General features: G+C 42.3%; 1 pseudogene across 1 annotated transcript; it reads right to left on the reverse strand.

Moving 5' to 3' along the window:
• Positions 1 to 4,518: 4,518 nt before the first annotated feature.
• Positions 4,519 to 6,603, reverse strand: LOC138846912 (SURP and G-patch domain-containing protein 1 pseudogene; annotated as a pseudogene). The gene has a single exon (XR_016225587.1). The product of XR_016225587.1 is annotated as an SURP and G-patch domain-containing protein 1 pseudogene (transcript).
• Between the last annotated feature and the right edge of the window lie 2,044 nt (positions 6,604 to 8,647).

Below are 8,647 nucleotides of genomic sequence, written 5' to 3' on the forward strand. Positions count from 1 at the left end.
ACTTCGTGTGCCCCTCCTCTCCCTTTTTGGCATCAGAGGCAGATGTTGTCCTGAAGCCCTGAGAACACAAAGAATTTCCCCATTCAAAGGAAAACTCTACTTTTACAAGCATATGCATTCAAGAGACTTTAGATCTGCACAAAGATCACAGTTAATTATATAGAGTACAACTGCATTACTGCAGCCTTTTTGTTCACATACAATGATCTCTTTTAAATTGATGGAGACAAAAGAATCAGATGAAATGTCTCAAGGCAAAGTTTTACCCTTTATTGACAATATCATTCTAAAGTGAAAATGGAACTTAATAATTTTTTAAATTAAAAATGTTTACATGTAACACAGAAAACTAAATACAGCTGCAGACCATTAGAAACAATGCAATTATTTTTGTTTACCTTTATACCATGGCCATTGATAAAGTTAAGCATAAATTGTACTCCAAACTGTTCTAAGGGTGTCTTTTTAAAGTTCAGTGGCTTAATTATATATTTGTGTGTAGGTAGAGAGAGACACACTTCTCTTTTTCAGCATCTTTGGCTTAGGTCTCTGCACATTTGCAAATGTGATTGCTTATAGCTCAGTGTAGCTGAGCAAGTTGGAAACTCCAAGAAAAACTCTGAAAAAACTTCACTGTGAATGTAAATATATGAGTTCTACATGCAGGCTTTGAGTAATTGCAGTGAATTTTATTTATATTATATATTTTCCTCTTACACTTCAGGCACTATGAATTGAAAAGAGAAATGTTTTCTTACTGTTTATTTTTATTGTTTGAACAGGAAGTGAACATAGTTGCTTCCAACAAAGTTTTACTTTTTATAGGATTTTAAAAGCAATGACTTTTTTATCAGGAGTCTCTTTAGGTCAATATTAATAACATTGAAATCAGAAATCTAACACCTAATGTTGGAATTTGGTAATTTTTTCAAATCTTTGTTCTTTAGTTAGCAACTCTGATTCATTTAAATATGTTTTCTATAGAATTCTGCATGCCTTGTTACTTTGTGGCCTTTTAATTAGTAGTAACATATGGAACTGTCCATGGAAGCACTGATGGTTCTTTTCTACTATCTAACAGGGTTAATTTCATCACAGAATTTTTCACTAAATTTTAAGTATAAAGTTTATAATGCAAATTGATGAACAGCTAATTATTGTTGCTACTTTCTACTCCACTGAAAATAAGAACAGCATTATAGATACCACATAAAAGCAATTCTTCAGGCTATGAAAACACCATTATAGAGTTAAGAAAGAATTTGTAAATTCTCTTGAGCAAAATCCTGTTGAAACTTCATTCTAAATGTTTTTGAAACAGTTGTTAAGCAATGATACATGACTCTTGTTTGCACTATATTATCATGTCTTCTTTAAAAGTAAATATTTTTTGTTTCTGTAAAAAATGAATAGAGGAAATCTGTGTTTCAAACAATAAATATGGTATATAAAATGTAAAATCATGTGACATTTAAACAGGTACAAAAGCACTTTATAGAATTATAATTCTCTCTCTCTCTCTCTCTATATATATATATCAATTGGATACAGTAACAAAATGGAGACAAGTAACTATTATTCTGTTGTTGGTTCTGAAACAATGAAGTATAAACTCATTTATTTGATGTGTGGAATATCTCTGAAAGAGTGGAGATTGAAGTGTTATGCACTGCCTTTAAGGGTGAAGACATACATAATTGAACAGCAAGGAATACTGTTTTTTTTTTGAGAGAGTGAGTGAGAGAGAGAGAGAGAGAGAGAGAGAGAGAGAAAGGTCTTCCTTCTGTTGGTTCACCTCCCAAATGACCGCTACAGCTGGCACTGCGCTGATCTGAAGCCAGGAACCAGGTGCTTCCTCCTGGTCTCCCTCATGGGTGCAGGGGCCCAAGCACTTGGGCCATCCTCCACTATCTTCCCAGGCCACAGCAGAGAACTGGACTGGAAAAGGAGCAGCTGGGACTAGAACCTGGTGCCCATATGGGATGCCTGTGCCGCAGGTGGAGGATTAACCAAGTGAGCCACGGCACCAGCCCCAGGAATACTGTTTTTCATTATGTTGATATCTTACAAAATAAATAAAAATATTTAAATCATTAAAGTTAGAGCATCTTATCAACACCATCACACCACACTCCTTATCAATCTCCCAAATTCATCATCTGTATATAGGAAAATGATTTTTACCTAAAATCATGCACACTATAGGTAATCTTCTTTATTTTTAACATCTATTTTGATCTTCTGCTTTGTTTCATATTGTCTGTTTTCAAATACACTTATTTTTCATTTAGAGTCATATTTTTGGCCCTATGCTTTAATGTTAATTTTCCATGTTATATCTTAAATGTATTAATATTTGATTATTTTCAATTCATATTTGCCTTTTTAATTTTATTTTTAAATAGAGAACAGAGTGAACTTTGAACATTTTGCTATATTTTTTCATGTGTATCAACGTGACATGTAAAATCTGTTAGCATATCTTGCTTAATAACTTACAATTCATATGCAAAAATATCTATTGTGATGTATTCTCTTGAAAAATAAGATGAAATAATTGAGATAATTTTGTTGGAATGCTCATTATAAAGGAAAAACCTTTGGCTGCAAAATCATTTTCCTTATTCCTTCCTGAAACACAGTATGCTAGTCATACAGCAGCTATTATGTAGCCATGAGGTAGGATTATGGAGACTATAAGCCACATTGTCAGGATCATGTCAATGTTACATTCTCAGACTACTATATTAGTCCCAAATCATATAATTTGGGGAGCTTGTTACACAGAAAAATAAAATGATTTAGATAAGCCTATGACTTCAATTATCTATTATGTTCAATCAAGTTTATTATTATTATTTTTTTGACAGGCAGAGTGGACAGTGAGAGAGAGAGACAGAGAGAAAGGTCTTCCTTTGCCATTGGTTCACCCTCCAATGGCCACCGCGGCTGGCACGCTGCGGCTGGCACACCGCGCTGATCCGATGGCAGGAGCCAGGTGCTTATCCTGGTCTCCCATGGGGTGCAGGGCCCAAGTACTTGGGCCATCCTCCACTGCACTCCCTGGCCACAGCAGAGAGCTGGCCTAGAAGAGGGGCAACCGGGAAAGAATCCAGCACCCCGACCAGGACTAGAACCCGGTGTGCCGGCACCGCAAGGCAGAGGATTAGCCTAGTGAGCCGTGGCCCCGGCCAAGTTTATTCTTAACTGAATGGAAACAGTATTATTTTATTTTATTTATTAATTAATTATAATTATTATAAATCATCCTCCTTATCTCTTACCCAGGTTGTCCCTTATGATACTTTAGTCTCCAACAAATGAAGCATTAAGTCCCTCTGGTAATGAGGAAAAGATTTCCCAGTAGCTGTCTCCTCTCAGTTTCAACATAATCCTAGTATTACTTCAGGAGTAAAACTTTGAGAAAGATCTACCAAGTCATACAGATATCTTGCAGACTATAATATCTTTTAAAATCTAAAATGGCACTTGTTCCTCTTATCTGTTCTATTAAAAGACACTATTGGTTATAATTAATCTAAACCAAAAACAGCAGTATTATTTTTACTTCAGTATCAGTTCACTTATGTGCTTTTTTTTTCTTTTTCTACAATAAAGACAAGTATAGAGAAAGCAATTTTCAAGACATGTCTTACAATTTTCCCTTTAGATTAATTAACAGATGGCAGTGAGAGAGCAGGAGAAATTAAGAAAAGATATTATAATTTAAATAAGTATCTATGAAGGGGCATGCTAACACTTGCCTGTTAGTTACACATGTTCAATTCCTGCTAGTAATGCCTAGCTCATTTTTATCACTTATTTACCCACAAAATAATTATCTTAGGGTAACTGCTGTAGCGCATCAGGTTAGGCTGACACTTAGAATGTACACGTCAATCCACCGTCCTGATATTTATTTGTGAGGAAGCAGATATTGGCTCAACTAGATGGGTTCCTGTCACAGATATAGGAAACCTGGGTGGAGTTTATGCCTCCTGGCTTTGACCTAGCCCAGCTGAAGCTACTGAGGGAATTTGGGGAGTAGAACTGAAAATAAGATTCATTCTCAATCTCATTCTCATTCTCATTCCCATTCATTTCTCTCTCTCTCTTTCTCTCTCCCCCCCATCTCTACCATTCTGCTCTTCCAAAAAATAAATGCATTTTTTAAAGATTTGTTTATTTTCTTTGAAAGGCAGAGTTACAGAGAGGCAGTGGCAGAGAGAGAAAAGTCTTCCATCTGCTGGTTCACTCTGCAAATGTCTGCAAGGGCTGGAGCTGGGCTGATCTAAAGCCAGTAGCAAGGAGCTCCTTCCAGGTCCCCTATGTGGCTGCAGAGGCCCATGGACTTGGATCATCTTCCACTCCTTTCCCAGGCCAGAGCAGAGAGCTGGGCTGTAAGTGGAGCATCCTGGACTCAAACTGGTGCCCATATGGAATGTGGGCACTGCAGGCCACAGCTTTACCCACTATGCCACAGAGCCAGCCCCAATGAATACATTTTTAAAAGAATACTTTTTTTTTTTTTTTGAGCACTGAGACTTTAATACACAGCACGACACTGGTGACGGCAGGGGCGGGCGCAGCGCGGCCACGTTCCACGGTCCAGGACCGGTGCTGGGAAAGCCGCCTGCGCAGCTGTCAGTAGTACGGCCGCCTCGGGTTGTTCAGGGGGTTGGGCCGGAAGCGGTAGGCCAGCATCATCCTCTTGCGGAAAGCCTCGTACTCGTCGTCCTCCTTGGAGAGCTCAGCCGGCCGGTCGATGCCGAAGCCGGCGCCGTCCACGGTGGTGGTGCCCTTGCTGACCGGGTTCTTGATGCCCTGGCCCTCGGAGCCCAGCCCCTCGCCCTCCTTCCAGCCCATCTTCATGAGCATCTGGTAGCCGATGTTCTCCACGGTCAGCTTGAACTCCTTGTACTCCGAGTAGTCGGGCTCGCAGCCCTCCTTCAGCGCCTTGAAGGTCTCCATGAACTTGTCCAGCTCGTCGGGTAGCAGGAAGTCTCCGATGAAGTGCTTGCCCCGGCCCATCTTGGTCAACTGCTCGGCCCACTCCCGCGTCTTGTCCATCTCCATGCGGCGCAGCCGGTGCTCCCAGGTGCCCAGCTCGCTGTCCACCTCCTCCTCGCTGTCGTAGCCGTGCTGGTGCTGCTGCAGCGCCTTCTCCCACAGCAGCTGCATGTCCTGCATGGCCTGCTTGTGCTGCATGATCATGTCGTACATCTGCTGCATCTCCTGCTGCTCCTTCAGCTGCTTCTTCTGGGCGTCTGACAGCTCCGTGACGCCCACCAGACCCACGGGCTTCCCCTTCTCGTAGCCGAGCCCCTTGAGGTCCTGAACTGAGAGAGGCGAGGGCGAGGCGTCCACCTCTCCCTGCACCAGCTCCGCAGTGGGGAGCTCCACCTTGTCCTCCTCGGGCCCCCAGCTGCTCTTCCACTTTCTTTTCACGGCGGCCATGGCGGAGGCCGGCTTCCCGGGGGCGGCCGGCGCGGGGGCAGCGGCCGGCGCGGGGGCCGATGAGGTGGGGCAGGTGGCGGCAGGGGGCGAGGCCCCCGACGGGGCGTCAGCAGGGGACGTGTGCTTCGGGCTGGGCTCAGGTGCTGGGGGGGTGCCTGTGGAGCCGGCCTCGGCGCTCCGGAACTCCTCTAGCTTCTGCCGGAAGTACTTGTACCCCTGGCTGTTGGGTTCGTACAGAAAGCTGAATGCCTGGTTCTCGCGGTTGTTCTGGAGGGCGATGGTTTCCACCTCGGGACACCCGTCCGCTATGAACCTGGCCAGCTTTTCTGCGAGGCTCTTGGCCTCCTGGTCCTCTGGGGGTGAAACTTTCTGAGAGGCTCCCTGGGACTTCTGCGCCTCCTTCCTCATCTCAGCCACCTTCTTTCTGTAGTAGAGGAATTCCCTGCTATTCTTATCGTGTAAAAACGCAAACGCTGGGTTATCCTTGTAGTCCTCCATAGCTACTTTTTCTAACTCGGGGTCTCCTTCTGCCACAAAGCGGGCCAATTTCTCTATCACTTTCCGAGTCTCGGCTCCCTCTGGGGGTGAAACTTTGATCTCCAGCCACTGCTCCTAGTCCTCCTCCTCGTCCTCATCGGGGGACTGGAAGACGCTGGGCCGCTGGGCCACGGGCAGCTGCTTGGCGTGCGAGTAGTTCCTCACCTGGCCCGGGGCGCTGCCCAGCCCCAGGCCCGCTCGCTTGCCGAGCAGCAGGGGCCTCTTGCCGGCGCTGGGCGGGGGTGTGCTGGGTGGGGCGCCGGCTGTGCTGGCGGTGGCATCTGTGGTGGTCTGTGCCTTCTGCAACTTCAGGAACTGCTGCAAGAAGCTGCGGTCATTGGCGAATTTGTTAGAGACGCAGGAAGAGTTGTGTGCGTTCGCGACTTCTCCGGGATGCGGGGGCTGAGGGCTGGCCATCTGGCTCTGCTTAGCTTTCTGCTCCATTCTGGCCTCGATTTCCCGCTTCTTCTGCGCGATGAGCTCTTCTTGGTGCAGGGTGTTCATGTTCATCTTTGCAGACTTGGGGGGAGCGACCCCAAACCACCGGTTAGCCTTCCCTGCAACATCCCGGTTGTCCATCTTGAGACTCCAAGAATACATTTTTAAAAGGCAGCGGTGTTGTGGTGGTAGTGGCAGCCAGCTGCCAGGGTCTCAGGAGCCTGGCCCTGCACATTGCTGCTGTGGGCTGGACCGACAGCCATGCCACAGGTCTTTTGGAACAAATCATGGGATGCAGCTTCATTCAGATGTGGTAGAATATGCCAAGGAAAAATTTGAGTGCTTTATAAAAATAGTGATAGCTTTGATAAATTTGAGTTCTGTGAACCTTCATTGGTGGTTGGTAATTGCCTCCAGAGATCATCTGACAGACATCAGTATGATCAGATTTATTGTGATTCTAGAGTCCAGAAAAAACTACATGAACATTTTACTGAATGTGGGAGGCATACTTGTCATGCTTACAGAAAATCAGTTAACACAGATTATGCTAACTGGAGAAACCACTTGGGAAAGTAAAAATAACCTTGCTATTTCATTTGCTCCACTTGTGCACCAAAGTGAGAATGATTATGGCAAGCTTGCCATTGTTGGACTGCCTCCCTGACCTGTCAGAAAACTGCAGGACTTGTCCAGTATTTACATTTGCTGCACACTTAGAACTTTCATAAATGATAAGATGCAGGCCAAAGGGATTTCCCAAAAGGAAAAGAAAGAGAGTGAAACAGAATTAATAGGCAAGTCATTGTAGGTAATAAGCTTATTCCTCAACCTCTAGACAGTGAGGAGGATGAGAAAATGGAAGATTAGATAAAAGAGAAAGACTACAGTGAAGCCGTGAAGCCAGAAGAGCCTCCTCAGAATTCACTGAGACAGCAAACATGAAGCTGCCCCTCGTTGAGTCTTTAAAAATTTACTTGACATATTTTAGAAATAAATTACAGATTGATAAGAAAGAACGACTCCTGATAATTCCTGTAGTCTCAAACCTGTAACATTTGCTAGAAGTTAAGAGAATTATTTCTTTCATAAGAGTGAATTATAGTGGGGCAAAAAGTATAACCTGTTTCTCTCAGTAGCAAAAATGATGTATTCAGTCATTAAAAAGAATCTCTTTTATAAAATCTATTTTTTTAAATCTTGGAAAAATGCTATTTATCTCAGACTGATTTGAAAGTAGAATACAACCATAGTCAAGACCTTGTGACCTATAAATCCTTTTTCTGACTCCTTATGGATTCATAATAGTGAAGCTTAGATGTAATTTTATGTAAGGTTTAAATCATTGTTAAGCATATAAATCTGGTTTGAACAGTAGTTATTTTATTTCCTCTACAAAAACTTTCTTATAAGGAAAACAAATGCTTTATAGACCTATTTGCCTTACTTTGTTGCATCATTATTTCTGTGTTGCTGTAGATATATTGCAAGCAATATATGTGTGCACCAATAATGCAACATCACACTAGGACCACAAGGAGTCATAACTTTATGTAATTTTTAGAACTTTCACATGAGTAACATACCTGTATAGACACAATTAAAATTAGGCAACCTGTGCAAACCCAGCAATGCATTCTACACAATCCAAACAACCTAAATAACTATTGCATCTCCAAGATGAGGCTTATATCCTTTGACAGCTCCAGGAATCCAACTGGAAACATCAAAGTCAAAAGAATTAATTTACAACTCTGAATCTAAAAACAAGTCTATCAAAGATGTCAGAGGTTTAAAACACTTGGTCAAAACAGGAACTCAGACCATTCTGAAAAATAACAATCATCTATCCAGACAAGGTGTTTCAGCCAGAGCTATATATAAACTAGATTTAACCAGTCACAAATTGATCAATCAAATATTTCAGAATGAGTAGATACTCCAGAAAAATCTTAACTCTTTTAAGACTCAGGTATTTTAATTTTAGATTATTTGTTTTTATTGTCACACAATAGTTGTACATTTTATAGGGTACAATGTAACATTTTGATATATGCAAACATTGTATTGATCAAATTAGAATAATTAGCATCTATTGCTTCATATATTCAAGATTTCTTTGAAGTAACAACATTCAAATGTCTTTCTTCTAGCTATTTAGAAATATACAATATGTTATTGTTAACTATTTTTACCCTACTCTGTGCAAGAGAAC

Source organism: Oryctolagus cuniculus, chromosome 19, assembly GCF_051225735.1.
Source record: "Oryctolagus cuniculus isolate XC-2025 breed Fujian yellow rabbit chromosome 19, ASM5122573v1, whole genome shotgun sequence".
Classification (NCBI taxonomy): domain Eukaryota; kingdom Metazoa; phylum Chordata; class Mammalia; order Lagomorpha; family Leporidae; genus Oryctolagus; species Oryctolagus cuniculus.